This window comes from Oncorhynchus tshawytscha, linkage group LG05, assembly GCF_018296145.1.
Source record: "Oncorhynchus tshawytscha isolate Ot180627B linkage group LG05, Otsh_v2.0, whole genome shotgun sequence".
Classification (NCBI taxonomy): Eukaryota; Metazoa; Chordata; class Actinopteri; order Salmoniformes; family Salmonidae; genus Oncorhynchus; species Oncorhynchus tshawytscha.
In genome coordinates this window covers 73,513,304-73,534,806 of record NC_056433.1, presented here as the reverse complement: position 1 = coordinate 73,534,806, position 21,503 = coordinate 73,513,304, and the positions used below count along the sequence as shown (strand labels likewise).

Here is a 21,503-nt window from a genome sequence, read left to right as displayed (position 1 = left end):
TAACTTACCAATCTAAAAATCTTTAGCTGACATTGGCAAATTGTGAGTGCTGATTCACAACCAAATTTCACCCCTTGTGTATTCTATTATTCTTACTCTCAACTGTAAGTTGATACACCGACTGAGTTCCACAAAAAAATGTATTAATATACTGTATATACATGTATATATTTTTTTATTTGTCCGCTGACCTGTACATGGTTTACATTGAAAGTCTAAAACACACTACTGCATTATCAATCTAATCTTCCCTTCTTCATCAAGTTCAAGCTAGGACTACAAAACATGGTTTGAGACCTTGATATGTAGGCTATTAGTGGTATATGCAGTGTCATTACATAATTGTATTAGTACTACTATCATTTCATTAAGTGTGTTTTCTCCATCTGTAGCCCTTTCAATTTTTTGGTGTGATGAAAGAATTACACTTTGGTTTTCGCTATTTCCTTTCAATTTGTGTCAGACAACCAGGTGAAGGGAGTTTCTAATAATCAATTAATAATCAATGACTTTAGGGAGGAGAGAAAACCTGCAGACACTTGGCCCTCCAGGAATTGAGTTTGACACCCCTGCAAAATGCTGTGCCTCATCGAAGTGTTGCACACAGCTGGTAGGGCTTGGGACTGTGTGTAGACCCCATCTTAAAGTCCAGGCTGGGTTCCACCCCTGGGGGAGAGGAGAAGGTGAAACTCTGCAGCAGGGAGGTGAAGAACAGGAAAAGTTCCATCTTAGCCAGCTGCTCCCCAGGACACACACTCTTAGCTGAGGGGAGAATCAATCACAGAACACCTTCTCTAACTCTCAGTGTAAAGTATAGAACAGTAACTATGCTAGCACTAACATACTCTAGCTATAGAGACAAGTCAATGATTCAACTTCAGTTAAACCGAGTCAAGTATTACTATGTAAGGAGGATGAGTTGTACATGTGCTATTTCCTGTAGGGCAGCATCATTTGGCACCAATCTGGGGTCAAATGACATGGAAGAGATGTAGTACCATATTACATAAAGAGAACGGTAGGATAAATGTAGCACAGTATTACCTAAAGAGAATGGAAGGAATGTGTCTCTCTTCCTGAACTTACCCTCCTGATCCAGGAGGTGTGCAGGGTTGAAGGTGTGAGGGGTCTTCTACTCTGACTCAAACAGGACAGACTGTTCTGAGGGGACAACAAAACAGACATGATCTCATCAACTCACTGTATTATTTATTAGATACAACTAGTACACAGTGTACACAGTGTTATGGCAACAAAGCTTTATGTATAGTTGAAATTGAAAGGGATAAACGCAGACATTCTGTACAGTACCTAGGAAATGATGGGCAATGCTCCCGAGTCCATTTGCGATGTTCATTTTTCCAAGGTAATGTAAATTACGGATGTGTTTATCCAACTTATACCACAGTTGTCAAAGAAAACAATACTCAAGCACAAATTTACTGGTATGTTTAGGTGCATGTTGTGTCATGATTTCAAAGTGTCCTGATATCTTTTCCAACTGTCCTGATATCTTTCCCAACTGTCCAACTGTCTTGTTATCTGGTTTTAATGGCCATTCTAGAATGCCCTTTTAGCCAATCAGAAACGAGTATTCAACAACGCTGTGGTATCTAACTCTTTTTCGAATGTTGTGATGGGCACAGTCAAACAACGGAAGTGATGGATTCGACGGATGGATTTTCTAAACTGCAGCACTCCAGTGGCAAACTTGCCAGAGTCAATTATTTGAAAGAGTCAATTTATAAAGTCATGTAAACAAGTGTAAGTGTATATGTGTAATTTTATTTTTTATTTGATTCATGTTCGCTAACGTTAGCTAGACCTACTAACTTAGTAGGCTAGTTCTGTTGTGCTAATAATGTTAGTTGTGTTGTGGTAGAGTTCATTAAGGCCCAGGTCATCCACCAAGCCAATAACTATTGCCTAATGATACATGTAATGATAAAATATAGGCTACATAACTATAAAACTTTGTTGAGCATCCACACTAGAGGAAAGTTGATAGTTTATTGTTTTACAGTTCTACATTCCTACACCTGTCAATCAACTGATTAATGCATCCTACTTCTGCCTATGAATAATGTGGTAACACAAGACCATTCATGAGGTTTCTAACACACAGATATTGATTCAAACCATTCAGTGCTTTCAGGATGTGTTCATTGTCATAGTGACAACTGCAAATAATACTTCAATATAAATGTAGGTCTAATGAAAAATAATGTAGTAACTTGTATTTAAATGTAGCAATTCAACAACAAACACTGTTTGGCCTGCACATATTTTACATCATTGCTCAAATGGTTGCCATTGGTCTAATGGTTGTCAGTTCTTTTGGGTCTTCTATTTCACTGTGATCATCCCTGTATGTCCTGTGCAACTATTTGCAATGCATCAGTGCAACATGCATTTTCTATACTGTAGGCCTGTTTAACCTTCAGCAATTAGCAAGAGCAAGCAAACTTCTTTCCCCGGATAGACTGGTAGACCTAGTATAAATAAATGTTCTTTAGCATTGTAGCCTATAGGTTTTCCTGGGATTTCACGAGAAGTGGATTGGCCTATAGCCTGTTGCGCAAGGGAACCGATGAGAGAGGCTAGTGATCTGTAGCCGAAGTAAGAAGCTAAATATTAGCTAGATATTAGGCCATTCGTTAGCTAAATATTAGGGTTATAAGCTAAATATTTAGTTGTCAAAGTTAAAGAAAAATAAGATAATAAGATTATCAAATGGCAGATCTGTGGTGCGTTTCTCCAGGCTGCGCTCAGTGGTCCCCAGTCACGTACAGCTCCACAGTATGGATTAGGCCTACGTTTTTAGACAAGAAAATTATTTTACAATGGGCTACAACAACATAGTGCAATGAGGAGTGAGTTATTGTTGTCAAGAGAACACGCAATTATTGTCCATGGGCTGTACACTTCAGTGATGCAGGCTAATTTGAATAACCACTCACATGTCCTGTTTTGTTTCATGCCGAAATAACTGCATGCCAACAGCCTAGGCCTGATTATGCAACCATTTGGACCCGTTTAGGTCTATTCAAGACCGTTTAGAAGGTCCAGAAAGTTACATTAGCAGGACAATCACATGGTGTAGGCCTATTTTGTCAGAATGTAATCTGGTATTAAGATACAGTAGGCCTACTATTAAAAATAGGGTTTTCACCTTTCCTACACTATTTCACATTCAGCAAGCAAGAGCAAGCGTGCACCTCTCTTCCAATAGGCTATTAGCAAGCTAAATAAAATGTGTAATTGCGCAACAGAGCAATGAAGACAGACAAGCTCGAGATGTAGCCTATATCCGAAATTAGAAGCGTATGCTAAGCATATTAGCCCATCATTCATAAACTCAGTGCTAGGCTTAATACTGAAGTAACTATATCCAGTCAATTTACAGAGCGGGAAAAAAGTTAACGGTTAATCAGATAAAACAGTAGGTACAGTAGCCTACACTATGTGCGCCGCGGATGCTGCCCCGAGTGCGCTCCTTCACAGTCCCTGGGCATGCAACTCGAAAATATCCATATTGTTTCAGTTTTTTAGGGACAAGAAATGAGTCCTGCCTAGGCTACAACAACACAATGCAATTAAGAATGTTTTTTTTTAAGTGAGTGCAAAACTCCCTTAGAGAAAAAATGTGAAGAGTGCTGTATGACTGCACTATGCTGCAAATACTGCGTCCAAAATACGTTTTTTTTACTGCAGTAATGCAGTTACAGCTGAGTATAACAACAGTTCAGCTGCAATACACTGCAGTTAATCTGCAGTTACTGCGTCCATAATACCACAGTCGACGGCAGTTGCTGCAGTTTCAAAACGGCAATCTTTTTTTTTGTAAGGTCTAGCCTAGGCAGTAAACTGCAGTGAATTGCGTATGTCAATTGAAGCTCAAAAGCCTGGTGTTTTGAACATATATTCATTTCGAAATAAGTGCATCTAGGTTGCCTAATTGGGCAACCATTTGGATCAGTTATGGGGGTTTTCTCAGCAGTTTAGCCTACAAGGTCCAGGCACATTAGCAGGACAGTAATATGGTGCATTTTGTCATGATGTATTAGCTAACAGAAACATGCCAATGCGGGGATTTCTATGACAATGCACCAGCGTGGAGTAAATTGTATTCATAGTTTCCACGTTTGGCTTCCATGCTTTCAAAGCGTTTGATAATGAGGTGGATAAGTAAGGGATTAATGCTGATGTTCTGTGCATTACCTTGGAAATCATGGATGACCCAGATGAGTTCCTTTTTCCAAGGTAATGCACAGAACAGAGGTATTTATCCCTGTAATACCACATTTGGTATCTCAATGTCGTTATCCTCATCGCAATGTCGTTATCCTCACAAGGGAAGGGTGCTGGAGTATTGAAAACTGGGGATCCAATCATTTTGACCCCCATCTTAAAAAATATATTACTTGTTAAACCAAATCTCTTTCTCTTAGAAATGTAATTAGTATAAAATAATAACATTTGTCACTTTTTTTTTTGCATGCAATACAACTCAGGTCTGCTGTGATTAATAAGGAGCATCCAGATGCTGCACTTGATGAATTTATGAAATTGCTTCTTCCAATTATTGATAAAAATGTCCCTGTTAAGAAACTGACTGTTAGAACTGTTAAGGCTCCATGGATTGATGAGAAAATGAAAAACTGCATGGTTGAAAGAAATGGGGCAAAATGAGTGGCTAATAAGTCTGACTTCACATCTGGCTGGCTGACTTACTGCAAGTTGAGAAATGATGTGACTAAACTCAAACAAAAAGAAGAAGAATCTGTTTTATGAAGCCAAGATTTTTAAAAAACTATGGAGTACTTTAAATTAAATTATGGGCAGAAAGACAAATTCAACTCCATCTTTCATCGAATCAGATGGTTTGTTACAGTTTCTCAGTCGCTTTGGTGCATTTTTCACATCATCCCTAACATGTGCAAAATAATATGTGCATTTCTCAGAACAATTTGTACAAACTGCAATAGACAATAGATATGTTTCTAAAGCTATTCAGTCACAAAAAATCCTTAGTACATCTCTCAAAAGTAAATATTCATGCCAATGATCATGTCAGTGTCATCAGAATGATGTCATTGAGTCATTGTTCACAAACAAGGTCGTCAAAATGTTTAGGCATGTTGTCAATGTAACTGTGTACTTTGACAGTATTACCTGATGTAAACTTAGGCTACAGTTTGGATGACAGTTACTGTATTGAAAATGCACAAGGCTGCACTTCTATGGCATATATACATTTCAACAGTACTATTTGCATATTACTGTATGTGGGTTATTGATTGAAAGAGACTAGACAACCCAAGGGGCACAAAGGAAAACATTTTTTTTTAGAAAGAAACACAGGAAACCACCCCTAAGGCACAACTTTGCCCACAGCACTGTTGTGCTGTCTCACATATTCTCATCCACATCACACCGGATATTTTCTCTTCCAATGCAACATGGAAAGAATCTTTTGGAATGCCTTATCCCATCCTCTGCAGGCGTCTACTGTGATGTCCTCACATGCTACATCCATTGCAGCCAGCAGGGTCATCTGTGTGTGTGGCTGACGATCGTACACCTTCCACCTTCATGCTGAAAATAACTCCTCAATTGGGTTAAGGAATGGTGAATAAGGTGGGAGGAATTCTATGAGCATCCTCGGGTGGGTCACAAACCATTGCCTTATTATGTTTGATCGATGGAAACTCATATTATCACAAATGACCACATACTTTGGCAAATCCTCTCTTAACAGACCCCTCTCATCATCAGAGATGAGAGCCCTGTAGAGAGTCTCTAAAAAGTTGAGTAGATGCTGGGTGTTGTATGGCCCTATAAGGGGGATATGGGTTAGGACACCATGCTCAGAAATAGCAGCACACATGGTGATATTTCCTCCCCGTTGGCCTGGCAAATCCACAGTAGCTCTGTGACCGATGATATTCTGACCGCCTTCTGCATTTGGTCAGGTTGAAGCCTCATCCACGTACACAAAGTTGTGAGAGGATTCACTTGATTCCAACTCCATTATACGCTATATCCCAGAACACACAGTTGAATTTGTTTTGGTAAGGAAGAGTGACATAAAATGTACATGATCCTTCCACAGCAATGGAAATGTGTGCAGTTTATGTTTACTGTTCTATGTATCACTATAAAATGTTGCTGTAAAGTAGTTACATAGATATATGTTTTACCTGTACATACTGGTACCGTAGCTCCTTAACTCTGTCCTCATTCCTTTGGAATGGTACACGGTACAGCTGTTTCATACTCATCTGGTTTCTATGCAGCACCCTGTCGATGGTTGAGATGCTAACCGTATGGATGATTTCAAAGACATCGTTGTCTTCTATAATGGTCCTTTGTATTTCCCAGAGTCTCATGGCATTGTTTACCCGGACCATGGTGCAAATAGCCTCCTCCTGTTGAGGTGTGAAAAGGTGTCCTCTGCCACCGGTTTGAGGCAATCTTGCAGTCCTATGTGGGGAAAAATGCAGTGATGCATCGCACACTTTCACAGTTTTTGTCTATGCGAACACACATTTTACTGTAAAACACACAGGTGGGTGCATGTAAGGTGCAGTATGTATCTGTATAGAGTATATTTATGTATGCTGTGAAATGCAAGTGGACTACTGTAATATGAAGCATTGTAGGAAGTATACAGTATACTGCTTATATACAGTAACAGTGCACATTGGTGGACATACCTGTTAAGGGATCAACACGGTTGATCTCCCAATATTCGGCTGCACCCTTTGACCCGCCTCAGCCATTGTAAGGCCATGATTGACAACCTGGTCTACAATAGTGGCCCTTATGTCATCAGATATGCGCCTATGTTCTCTTCCTCTGTTTTGCCTTCCACCACGCATCCTTGCTCCTCTTCTTCCTCCTCTTGGCTGTTGACCTTGTTCGTTTCCTGGTCCATCCATTATTGGAAAATTGCAACTCTGTGTTGCAGTCTGTCTATATATGCTTGCCAATTGATTCATGAGATGCACATTTGAGCAATTTAGACAACTGGTTGATTGTTGGTTGAACTAACACTTTTACATTCCTTCATGAGTGAGGGTCAATTTCACCTGCACGATTCATCAATTCACGTTTTTGTACAAAAGGTCTAATAGAAATGTGTAAAACTATGCTTGACAGTTTATGACAAATAGTTCAACAATTTTGCATGTAATGGCTTATGCAAGGAACTAATGCCTAGATGTTTTGAGGGGTAAGACTATTCAACAGAGAACCATCTACTATATTTTGATCAACATGACATGAGCAATTGATAATGTGGAAAAAAGCTGACACTTGTACATTATCAATTGCAATTTGTTCAAAGGAATAAGAAATGGCTTTAATGATGTGCACAAGTGACTAGATGATTTGGAATTTGTACAAGTAGTATCAAGAATTGCACTTTTGATCTAAGAAATGCACCAAAGCGACTGAGAAAAACTGTAATCACAAAACCATTTGATGCTGCCAGTTATTTTTATGATTACTTCATTGGCAAAGTGGGCAAAATTAGGCAGGAATGCCAACAATAAACAGTGAGCCATCCTACTCATGCAGAACAAAAAAAAAAAAAACATCATTGTAAGTTTGAATTTTGTAAAGTTAGTGTGGGAGAGGTGGGGAAATTATTAATCAATAATGAGAACCCTCCTGGCATTGACAACTTAGATGGAGAGCTACTGAGGATGGTAGCTGACTCTATAGCCACTCCGATATGTCATACAGTATCTTTAATCTGAGCCCAGAGGAAAGTCTTTGTCCTCCGGCCTGGAGGGAAGCCAAAGTCATTCCGTTACCCAAGAGTGGTAAAGCGGCCTTTACCGGTTCTAACAGCAGACCTATCAGATTGCTGCCAGCTCATAGCAAACTGTTGGAAAAAAAGCATTTGACCAAATACTGTACAATGATATTTCACTGTAAACAAATTAACAACAGACTTTCAGCATGCTTATAGAAAAGGGTACTCAACATGTACGGCACTGACAGAAATGACTGATGATTGGTTGAAATACATTGATAAGAAGATTGTGGGAGCTGTACTAATAGATTTCAGTGCAGCCTTTGATATTATTGTTGTTGAGAAGACGTACGCCACCGGTCAAAAGCTTTAGTACACCTACTCATTCAATAGTTCTCTTTATTTTTACTATTTTCTACATTGTAGAATAATAGTGAAGACATCAAAACTATGAAATAACACTATTAAATAACACTAACACTAACACTATTATAAAACCCTATTGCAATTATGTTATGTTATGTTAAAAAATTATGTTAAAAAAGCAATAAATTGGCCTTCTTTAGACTAGTTGAGAATCTGGAGCATCAGCATTTGTGGGTTCAATTACAGGCTCAAAATGGGCAGAAACAAATAACTTTCTTCTCAAACTCGTCAGTTATTCTTGTTCTGAGAAATGTATGTTTGAAATTAAGGTGTGAATTTGCCAAGAAGCTGAAGATCTCGTACAACGCTGTGTACTACTCCCTTCTCGCATGGAATTGCCTTCATTTCTCAGAACAAGAACAGACTGACGAGTTTCAGAAGAAAGTTTTGTTTCTGGCCATTTTGAGCCTTGGATTAGTTAACACAACATTCCATTGGAACATAGGAGTGATGGTTGCTGATAATGCGCCTCTGTACGCCTATGTAGATATTCCATAAAAAAATCATTAACAATGTATACACTGTATTTCTGATCAATTTGATGTTATTTTAATGGGCAAAAATGTGCTTTTCTTTCAGAAACAAGGACATTTCTAAGTTACCCCAAACTTTTGAACGGTAGTGTAACTCAGAGGGTTTTCTTTAATGGAAGCTACTCTAATGTCAATCATGTTAAGTGTGGTGCACCACAAGGCAGTTCTCTAGGCGCTCTACTCTATTCTATTTTTACTAATGACCTGCCACTGGTTTTAAAGAAAGCATGCGTGTCCATGTATGCTGATGATTCAATCATATACACATCAGCAACCGCAGCTAATGTAGTCACTGAAATCCTTAACAAAGAGTTGCAGTCTGTCTTGGAATGGGTGGCCAGTAATAAACTGGTCCTGAAAATATCTGAAACTAAGAGGATTGTATGTGGTACAAATCATCCCTTAAGATCTAGAACTCAGCTGAATCTGGTAATGAGTGGTGTGGCTGTTGAACAAGTTGAGGAGACTAAGTTACTTGGGGTTACCTTAGATTGTAAACTGTCATGTTGAAAAATATAGAGTCAACGGTTGTAAAGATGGGGAGTAGTCTGTCCGTAATAAAGAGATGCTCTGCTTTTTTGACACTACATTCCACAAAGTAAGTCCTGCAGACTCTAGTTTTATCTTATCTTGATTATTGTCCAGTCATAAGGTCAAGTGCTGCAAAGAAATATCTAGTTAAGCTGCACGTCTTGCTCGTCAATGTAATGAGAATGCTAATGTTAATATTATTCATGCCAGTCTCTCTTGGCTAAGAGTTGAGGAAAGACTGAATACATCACTTCTTGTTTTTATAAGAAACATTAATGTGTTTCAAATTCAAAATTGTTTGCATAGTCAACTTACACACAGCACTGACACACACACTTATCCCACCAGACATGCCCCCATGGGACATTTCACAGTCCCCAGGTCCAGATTAAATTCAAGGAAAAGTACAGTATTATGTTGAGCCAAGACTGCATGGAAGTCCCTTCCATCTTATGTAGCGCAAGTGAACAGCAAAACTGGTTTAAAAAGCAAATAAAGCAACACCTCACTGCACAACTCCTCTCCCCCATGTGACCTACTTGTGTGCATGCACTGACATTTATGTGTAACTGATAGAAGCGCACACACACATACTACATGTTCATGTTTTTAAATGGATGTAAATAGTAAAGTCTTCGGTTTGTAACGTATTATCGTTATGTGTTGGACCCCAGTAAGACTAACTCTTGCCATTGGCGTCGGCTAATGGGGATCCTAATAAATCAAATAAATGTTTCCTTTGCCATCCTCAGTGGCAACGTTCTTATGCCTTGCTTGCTTCTAGTTAACTTACTAGCTATGGCTACATAGTCACAATGTGACGGTCTTCTTCCTCCTCTGACGAGGAGGAGTAGGAAGGATCGGAGGACCAAAGCGCAGCGTGGTAAGTGTTCATCATATGTTTATTAAACCTAGAACAATAAACAAAATAACAAAGGAGAAACAAAACGGTTCTGAAAGGTGACAAACACATAACAGAAAATAATCACCCACGAAACACAAGTGGGAAAAGGCTACCTAAGTATGATTCTCAATCAGTGACAACTAACGACACCTGCCTCTGATTGAGAACCATACCAGGCCAAACGCAAAACACAACATAGAAAACAGAACAGACAACCCACCCAACTCACGCACTGACAATACTAAAACAAAAACATAACAAAAGAACTAAGGTCAGAACGTGACACACAACCTCTGCAGTCAGAATAAATGTTTATTGCATCGCGTTTGTTTAAGCTGTTTATCCTGCTTATACCACAGTTTCCAAAGAAAACAAGACTAAGCACATTTCCGTTGATAGTTTCATGTATATAAGCAAATTCATACTCTCTCAACTTTTGGTTTACCATAGACCCGCGATCCAGTCGTTCATTCGATTAGTTCTATATTTATGGACGCGACCCAGTTTGTTTGTTCTTTATGTTCCATTGCCATGCTCACTGGAAATGTTCTTTTCTAGCTAGCTACAGATAACACAGTCACAATCTCTGCAGCCAAAATAAGAGCACAGTAGCCATTTTGTCAGAGCAGCTCACAGATTACTGCACCTGTACATAGCCCACCTATAATTTAGCCCAAACAACTACCTCTTTCCCAACTGTATTTAATTTTAATTTATTTATTTTGCTCCTTTGCACCCCATTATTTTTATTTCTACTTTGCACATTCTTCCATTGCAAAACTACCATTCCAGTGTTTTACTTGCTATATTGTATTTACTTTGCCACCATGGCCTTTTTTGCCTTTACCTCCCTTCTCACCTCATTTGCTCACATTGTATATAGACTTGTTTATACTGTATTATTGACTGTATGTTTGTTTTACTCCATGTGTAACTCTGTGTCGTTGTATCTGTCGAACTGCTTTGCTTTATCTTGGCCAGGTCGCAATTGTAAATGAGAACTTGTTCTCAACTTGCCTACCTGGTTAAATAAAGGTAAAATAAAAAATAAAAAATAAAAATTTTCTATTGACATTAATTTGGATACATCCATAACAATGAGCTGATAATGCCGATTTTGTCTGGCATACAGTGGCTTGCGAAAGTATTCACCCTCCTTGGCATTTTTTAAAATTTTGTTGCCTTACAACCTGGATTTAAAATAAGTTTCTGGGGGGTTTGTATCAATTGATTTACACAACATGCCTACCACTTTGAAGATGCAATTTCTTTTTTACTGTGAAACAAACAAGAAATAAGACAAAAAAACAGAACACTTGAGCATGCATATCTATACACCCCGCCCAAAGTCGATACTTTGTAGAGCCACCTTTTGCAGCAATTACAGCTGCAAGTCTCTTGGGGTATGTCTCTATAAGCTTGGCACATCTAGCCACTGGGATTTTTGCCCGTTCTTCAAGACAAACTGCTCTTGCTCCTTCAAGTTGGATGGGTTCTGCTGGTGTACAGCAATCTTTAAGTCATACAGATTCTCAATTGGATTGAGGTCTGGGCTTTGACTAGGCCATTCCAAGACATAAAAAAAATGTCCCCTTAAACCACTCAAGTGTTGCTTTAGCAGTTTGCTTAGGGTCATTGACCTGCTGGAAGGTGAACCTCCGTCCCAGTCTCAAATCTCTGGAGGACTGAAACAGGTTTCCCTCAAGAATTTCTCTGTATTTAGCACCATCCATCATTCATTCAATTCTGACCAGTTTCCCAGACCCTGCTGATGAGAAACCTCCCCACAGCATGATGCTGCAGATGGTGTTCTCAGGGAGATGAGAGGTGTTGGGTTTCAGCCAGACATAGCGTTTTCCTTGATGGACAAAAATCTAAATTTTAGTCTAATCTGATCAGAGTTCCTTCTTCCATATGTTTGGGGAGTCTCGCACATGCCTTTTAGCAAACACCAAACATGTTTGCTTATTTTTACTTTAAGCAATGGCTTTTTTTGGCCACTCTTCCGTAAAGCCCAGCTCTGGGGAGAGTACAGCTTAAGGTGGTCCTATGGACAGATACTCCAATCTTCGCTGTGGTCCTTGCAGCTCCTTCAGGGTTATCTTTGGTCTCTTTGTTCCCTCTCTGATTAATGCCCTCCTGGCCTGGTCTGTGTGTTTTGGTGGGCGGCCCTCTCTTGGCAGGTTTGTTGTGGTGCTATATTCTTTAAATGTTTGAATAATGGATTTAATGATGCTCCGTGGTATGTTCAAAGTTTCTGATATTTTTTTATAACCCAACCCTGATCTGTACTTCTACACAACTTTGTCCCTGACCTGTTTGGAGATCTCCTTGGTCTTCATGGTGCAACTTGCTTGGTGGTGTTTCAGACTCTGGGGCCTTTCAGAACAGGTGTATATATACTGAGATCATATGACAGATCATGTGACAGATCATGTGACACTTAAATAAAGTCCACCTGTGTGCAATCTAACTTATGTGGCTTCTGAATGTAATTGGTTGAACCAGATCTTATTTAGGGGCTTCATATGAATGGGGGTGAATACATATGCACGGACCACTTTTCCGTTTTTAATTTTAAAAATAAGTATTATTATTATTTTTTTAAAATAAGTAATTTTTTTAATCCATTTTTTAAATTACAGGTTGTAACAACACAAAGTAGGAAAAAACGCTAAGGGGGATGAAGACTTTTGCAAGGCACTGTAGCTAGAAAAGTGTGCCTTCTCGTCAGGACACTTTTCAACACTGACTGTTAATTACGAGGAGATAGGATTGCATATCAAACACTAGGCTAGAAGCTAGCTAAATAGTTTGTTGATAGCAAACCTGCCAATATGACAACCAATACCCTCCAACCTCAGTGTCTTTAGTGGCCTTGCTGTATACATTGAGCGGTATGATATTCCCCATCTTCTGTGTCTCATGGATGACTACATCTGTGTAGGACGTGCTGTCCCTGTCTTCCATGGAGGGCTGCCGTGACGACCCAACAACTGCATCCATCTCTACCTGCACCTTGGCTACATCAGGGATAAAATATAAAAAGACAATGCAAAGAAAGTCATCATGCTAGTTGATTGTGTGTGTGGCGTTTGTCTTTATTCGTCTTTTTTGTCTATTTTGAAGGTTGGGCATTAAGTCCCTGCCAACATCATGTTTAGTTTACTGGATCTATGTCTATTATCTTTGTATATGTATATTTTCTAAACTCTAAAATACAATTATAAAAAATAAATAATAAATCGGGAGAATTACTATATTCACTGCGAACGGCATCCGTGTTTACCCGACTACTTTTTTTTACCACTACATTAGTGATAGTCATCATCCTCATCATCATCATCACGATCATCATCATCATCCCCATCGTCTTCTCTTTCTCGTTGAGGAAGCAGTCAATGAAGTCTCTTGGGGACGTTGCTGTATTCAAAGCATTCACCAAACACAAAACAGCAGATAACATTGGAGACATTGTTGTTAATCAGCATCTGGGGGTTGAAGGGTTGTTCTGCATGGGACAAAAGCAACATGGCTCACCACAAACATTTTTTTTGCGTGTGAGCCATATCCTTACACTGAACTTCAGTCTGAAATAATTTCTCTGGGTAAGCACCATAGCTTATACAAAAATATTTATTGGTGCGAGGACTCCTGATCTCAACCGAATCTGTCACCATATAAATCAATACATTATTTATCGCTGTAGTGTCTTTTACATCCAAAATAGAGGCCTCTCGAGTGTCAACATCACAATAACAATGTCTGTGTAGTGTACACTCAAATCTGTTTTGAAAAGTATTTGCATTTCCTTGTGGGGACAATAACATTTGAACTGTAAGCATATCAAGTACCTTGTTCACTCTGAAAGGCTTCATTCAAACACTGTGCTTCGATCTGGACTCTTCTTGCCCTGTCCAAAGTTCTTCAGTGGATACCCATTTGACATAATCACACTTAAGTGTACAAAAAGTTCAGTGATCAGTGAAGCAGCAAAAAGTTGTACCATACACTCAAATGTAACTAAGAAAGCCTTGGACAAATATCCTTGTCTGAGTTAGAACGGCCCATTCCCTGTTTCTGTAGTGTGAGGCAGCTTAATGTTCAAGTAGGTAACCCTCTGGATAGGATGCTATTTGTCGCAGGCTCCTTACCACCCCAATCCAAGAAAATAGGCACCAGGTCAAGTGTTTTGCCTTTGGTATGAGTAGACCGGGGATAACAGAACAGCCATTTTGTTAACACCTCAATTGAATCATCATAGTATGCAGTATTGGCAGTCTAAAACGCCTTCACTTAATTACCTTAACTTCCCAATGCTTGACTTCCAATATACACGTATACTTCAAATAAGGGAAGTGAGGGCTGATCCTCGAAACTGTCACCATTGTTGACCAAGGCCTCTTTCACCATCTCTTATTCACTCAGGACAGCCCACTTTGGCCCTTGGTTTGCCGAAGGAATTCGAAGGCTGAAAATCTTTCCGTATTTTTTTTGCACACTACAAGAATAATGATAAGTAAAACAGTTTGTCACATTGTTTCCTCAAAAAGAGCATTTAGTTAGCCTTGTCCCAGATCTGATTAGGCTCTTACCAATGCCATTTTTCATTGTCAAGCCAAACTATTTTTTGGCATGACAATGTGTGACAAGGAGTTTGGATGATCGTACTAACAGACTGGCACTCGAGCTAGCATTTAGTAAACCCACCTCTTCCAACTGAAGGTGTATCTTATCAGGATCAAACTGAAACATGTTGCCAACGAAGACTATGACCAAGGTCCAGGAGGAAAATTCTTTGGCGTTTTGTTTTTCAGGAGGTCGACAAGTACCAAAAAAACAGAGGAAAATCTAAATAGTCTTAATGTCCAGCCATTCCAAGATAGAGTGCAGTAATTTGCTCATCTTACTGCAAATGACACTGACTCAAAAAAGCACACAGAAATTTAACATAGGAATGAGTTTGCTCGTGGTTTCTCTGTAACCTGCTCCCTATCTCTCTGCTTCCAAGGTAATGTCATGGTAACCAGAGTTGTGTGTTCATGCTTGCCCATGTAACTAGGTGTGACCTACTAACATAACCCAGAGTTCATACCCTTCCCCTTTGTGCACAGTTTTTTTCCCCAGGAAAAGGGGTTACATAATGACTATACAGCATTTCTTCCATAGCATCTGTGGCAACATCTCAAAATTGATGTAGATTAAATCTGTTTTCGCTTTAATTCCTTAAATCTTCAGCAATCTTACTTTACCTTTACTTTAACCTAACCATGACCCTTATATAAACTTTCACCATATTTTCTTAACTTTTCCTAGGTGGTGTGTGTGTGCGCGAGTGCGAGTGCGTGTGAGTGAGGTGGGTGTTAGGCCGTGGTGAAGAGGTGGGTCTTTAGGCCTGAGAGATGGAGATGGTTGATTGAACTCCAGGATATTACTGTAATAACACACTGCTCTCTAGTGGTGTTGAAGTATCATGCTTGTTAGGCGTCTCTTCTACACAGTCTGTACACAACATCAGACAAACATGTCTTGCTGCTCCTTACACTATGTTTTAAAGATTTAATGTAATTAATGAGGACCATGGTCTCAGTAGTTTCATGCAAATATGGTGCTGTGAACTGATTTGGATATTGAACTGTGTGCACTCACCGTTAGAGGTCACCAGAGACTCATTCTATTATGAATCTTATAAAATAATGCAGGATATGCAACCTAACGGAAATCAGGAAACAATCAATTCTACTAAGAACAAAAAAATAAGTGAGAAGTAGGCATTGGTCTGAAGCTGAAAAGTAGAGGCAAGTCACATGCACCACAATGCCCACTCTACCAAGGTTTTCCAGCAAACAGCTTTGACCTACTACAGCAGTAATGTTGGTATATTGTACTTTAAACAATGTGTATGCAGGTTGCTTGGTATTCTAACCTTCTCAAACAGCCTAATTCATACTCTTAGGAGGTACTCTGTTACGAATCCCTTTTGGCACGACAGTCTAGGGCGGGATGTTAATGAGACCCGTAACATAACTCATGCAAATTATAATTGTGACAAAGTAAAAGTGTGAACGAAATAACCACGATAACTGAAATTATACCATCAAACTCAAGGTTTATTGTAAAACACACGGTAATGGGGGGGGAGCAGGAAAGCTGAGCTGGACCCAAGGAAAGAAACAATAAGCATCCAAAACACCCCTAAGCTAGACTAGCCTATTTTAACAACAGCTAACTAACTAACCAAAAATAGTGGGTGGTCCACCCAGTTCTAACTAGTGTTTTTAACAAAGTCTACCTACGGGTAGTGTATGCCCATGGGCGACTTGTCTTGGTTTCCCCTTTTCCCACCAGCAATCAAACACAAACACCATAACCAAAAACAATACTCACAGGAGATGACAAAGTGATTTGGAGGTGCTCAAACAAAAGAGAGGTTAAGACACAAAGCGAGAGTGAAACACAGAGATCTACATACATGGCATTTACAGAGAGATTGAGCTCTAGAGCAAACAAATGATGGGGTTTTTAAACCAAGGGAAAGGAACTGTGATAGGGTAGGAAACAGGAGGAGGTGTGTCTTCTGATTGATGATTGATTGTTGACTGATTGGGGAGTGATGATTTTCACCTGTGAGGGGAGAAGGAGAGAAAAGAAACACACACAGGATACACACACAGGATACTTGTATCCGTAACATGCTCCCACAACAATGTGATTTGTATTGCATACAAGTTAAAGTATTGCATTCTTCACACACCACACTAATCCCATGCCACTACCTTTAAAGGCTTTTAAAAAAATATATGAAAGCAAGCTTTGTGTAAATAACACATACACATGCTTTTGGCGTAAATAAAATATACTGTACATTAAAATGATGCCTGTAAATGGCACCAGCAGATATAGTTTGCCAAGCCAACTGTACATTTGGTTTGACAGTGGACAGTATAAACTATAATGAACAAAAATATAAATGCAACATGTAACAATTTCAAATATTTTACTGAGTTACAGTTCATTTAAGGAAATCAGTTAATTGGAATAAATTCACTAAGCCCGAATCTATTGATTTCACATGACTGGGCAGGGGAGCAGCCATGGGTGGGCCTGGGAGGGCATAGGCCCACCCACTGGGAAGCCAGGCCCAGACAATCAGAAGGAATTTTCCCCAAACAAAAAGGCTTCATTACAGACATAAATACTCCTAGGTTTTATCAGCTGTCCAGGTGGCTGGTCTCAGATGAAGAAGATGGATATGGAGGTCCTGGGCTGGCGTGGTTACACGTGGTCTGCGGTTGAGAGGCTGGTTGGACGTACTGCCAAATTCTCTAAAATGAAGTTGGAGACGGCTTATGGTAGAGGAATTAGAATTAAATGAACTGGCAACAGTCTGGTGGACATTCCTGCAGTCAGCATGCCAGTTGCACGCTCCCTCAGAACTTGAGACATACAGTGGGGAGAACAAGTATTTGATACACTGCCGATTTTGCAGGTTTTCCTACTTACAAAGCATGTAGAGGTCTATAATTGTTATCATAGGTACACTTCAACTGTGAGAGATGGAATCTAAAACAAAAATCCAGAAAATCACATTGTATGATTTTTAAGTAATTAATTTGCATTTTATTGCATGACATAAGTATTTGATAAATCAGAAAAGCAGAACTTAATATTTGGTACAGAAACCTTTGTTACAGAGATCATACGTTTCCTGTAGTTCTTTTGGCCCACTCCTCCATACAGACCTTCTCCAGATCCTTCAGGTTTCGGGGCTGTCACTGGGCAATACGGACTTTCAGCCCCCTCCAAAGATTTTCTATTGGGTTCAGGTCTGGAGACTGGCTAGGACACTCCAGGACCTTGAGATGCTTCTTACGGAGCCACTCCTTAGTTGCCCTGGCTGTGTGTTTCGGGTCGTTGTCATGCTGGAAGACCCAGCCACGACCCATCTTCAATGCTCTTACGAAGGGAAGGAGGTTGTTGGCCAAGATCTCGCAATACATGGCCCCATCCATCCTCCCCTCAATACGGTGCAGTCATCCTGTCCCCATTGCAGAAAAGCATCCCCAAAGAATGATGTTTCCACCTCCATGCTACACGGTTGGGATGGAGTTCTAGGGGTTGTACTCATTCTTCTTCTTCCTCCAAACATGGCGAGTGGAGTTTAGACCAAAAAGCTCTATTTTTGTCTCATCAGACCACATGACCGTCTCCCATTCCTCCTCTGGATCATCCAGATGGTCATTGGCAAACTTCAGATGGGCCTGGACATGCGCTGGCTTGAGCAGGGGGACCTTGCGTGCGCTGCAGGATTTTAATCCATGACGGCAAAGTGTGTTACTAATGGTTTTCTTTGAGACTGTGGTCCCAGCTCTCTTCTGGTCATTGACCAGGTCCTGCCGTGTAGTTCTGGGCTGATCCCTCACCCTCCTCGTGATCATTGATGCCCCACGAGGTGAGATCTTGCATGGAGCCCCAGACCGAGGGTGATTGACCGTTATCTTGAACTTCTTCCATTTTCTAATAATTGCGCCAACAGTTGTTTCCTTCTCACCAAGCTGCTTGCCTATTGTCCTGTAGCCCATCCCAGCCTTGTGCAGGTCTACAATTTTATCCCTGATGTCCTTACACAGCTCTCTGGTCTTGGCCATTGTGGAGAGGTTGGAGTCTGTTTGATTGAGTGTGTGGACAGGTGTCTTTTATACAGGTAACGAGTTCAAACAGGTGCAGTTAATACAGATAATGAGTGGAGAAGAGGAGGGCTTCTTAAAGAAAAACTAACAGGTCTGTGAGAGCCAGAATTATTACTGGTTGGTAGGTGATCAAATACTTATGTCATGCAATAAAATGCAAATTAATTACTAAAAATCATACAATGTGATTTTCTGGATTTTTGTTTTAGATTCCGTCTCTCACAGTTGAAGTGTACCTATATTAAAAAATTACAGACCTCTACACACTTTGTAGGTAGGAAAACCTGCAAAATTGGCAGTGTATCAAATACTTGTTCTCCCCACTGTATGTGGCATTGTGTTGTGTGAAAAAACGACATGTTTTAGAGTGGACTTTTATTGTCCCCAGCACAAGGAGCAGCTGTGTAATGATCATGCTGTTTAATCAGCTTCTTGATATACTACACCTGCCAGGTGGATGGATTATCTTGGCAAAGGAGAAATGCTCAATAACAGGGATGTCATTTTTTGGGGGAGAAATAAGCTTTCTGAGCATATGGAACATTTCTGGGATCTTTTATTTCAGCTCATGAAGCATGGGACCAGCACTTTACATGTTGCGTTTATATTTTTGTACAGTATATATACAGTGCCTTCGGAAAGGTTTTAGACCCCTTGACTTTCTCACACATTTTGTTACGTTACAGCCTTCTTCTGAAATTGATTAAATAAATAAAAATCTCAGCAATCTACACACAATAACACATAATGACAAAGCATATCCTTGCTTCAGGGCCTGAGCTACAGGCAAGTTAGATTTGGATATGTCATGTTAGGCGAAAATGTAAAAAAAAAAATGTAGCCTTAAGAGGTTTTTAAACAAATCTAAATACAGTATATTTGAGATTCTTCATAGCCACCTTTTGCCTTGATGACAGCTTTGCACACTCTTGGCATTCTCTCAAAGAGCTCCATTAGGTAGTCACCTGGAATGCATTTCAAGATGTGCAGATGTGCCTTCTTAAAAGACAATCTGTGGAATTTCTTTCCTTCTTAATGCGTTTGAGCCAATCATTTATGTTGTGGCAACGTAGGGGGGTGCACAGAAAATAGCCATATTCGGTAAAAGATCAAGTCCATATTATGGCAAGAACAGCTCAAATAAGCAAAGAGAAATAACAGTCCATCATTACTTTAAGACATGAAGATCAGTCAATACGTAACATTTCAAGAACTCTGCAGTCACAAAAACCATCAAGCGCTATGATGAAACTGGCTCTCATGAGGACCGCCACAGGAAAGGAAGACCCAGAGTTACTTCTGCTGCAGAGGTTAAGTTCATTAGAATTACCAGCCTCAGAAATTGCATCCCAAATAAATGCTTCACAGAGTTCAAGTAACAGACACATCTCAACATTAAATCTTCAGAGGACACTGTAAATCAGGCTCTCATGGTCGAATTGCTGCAAGAAATCCCTACTAAAGGACACAAATAAGCAGAAGAGACTTGCTTGGGCCAAGAAACACGAGCAATTGACATTATACTGTTGGAAATTTGTCCTTTGGTCTGGAGTCCAAATTGGAGATTTTTGGTTCCAACCGCTGTGTCTTTGTGAGACGCAGTGAGGGTGAATGGATGATCTCTGCATGTGTATTTCCCACTGTAAAGCATGGAGCAGGAGGTGTTATGGTGTGTGGATGCTTTTCTGGTGACACTGTCTGTGATTTATTTACTTAACCAGCATGGCTACCACAGCATTCTTCAGCGATACGCCATCCCATCTGGTTGGGCTTAGTGGGACTATGATTTGTTTTTCAACAGGACAATGACCCAACACACCTCCAGGCTGTGTAAGGGCTATTTTACCAAGAAGGAGAGTGATGGAGTGCTGCATCAGATGACCTGGCCTCCAAAATCCCCTGACCTCAACCAAATTGAGATGGTTTGGGATGAGTCGGACCACAGAGTGAAGGAAAAGCAGCCAACAAGTGCCAAGCGTTTGTGGGAACTCCTTCAAGACCGTTGGAAAAGCATTTGTTATGGGACTGACACCAGGCGGTGTCAGAGGAAGGCCCTAGAAATTATCAAAGTCCCCAGCCACCCCAGTCATGGACTGTTCTTTCTACTACTGCATGGCAAGTGGTACCAGAGTTCCAAGTCTAGGACAAAAAGGCTTCTCAACAGTTTTTACCCCCAAGCCATAAGACTCCTGAACAGGTAACCAGGCTGTCATTCAGTGGCTATCCACACTACATACATCATTTTCCAGGTTCCCGTGAAATTATTGTAATGGCAGTCCACCAAAACCTACCTGCGAGTTTACTGATTACCAAGTGGTAGTCTGTTTAATTTCATTGTGTATTAAAAACACAATTGAGATCATTGTGAGGGGATTTTACCCGTGGTTAGTAGGGGGCATTGGTCTTCTTGGAAAATGTTGTCAGATAATTATTGTCTATTTGTCTATGTCATCCTTCTGTGTGCCCACAACACTATACGCTGGGGGGCAATATGGTGCATATGTAGCTGTGTATATGAGAGCATACGGGCGAATTCACTATTCATTTGGGGAAAATTATTATTTTACATAGGTTCTGTTTTATATGAACTTCCTCCAAAACCACATTCAATTTATTTCTTGCTGAAGATGTTTTTGTACTTCTTGGTAATTATT

The 21,503-nt window shown here is 40.0% G+C and overlaps 1 pseudogene; it reads right to left on the bottom strand.

Annotated features, from left to right (window-relative positions):
• Positions 1-586: 586 nt before the first annotated feature.
• On the bottom strand, positions 587-21,248 carry LOC112251621 (annotated as a pseudogene).
• Between the last annotated feature and the right edge of the window lie 255 nt (positions 21,249-21,503).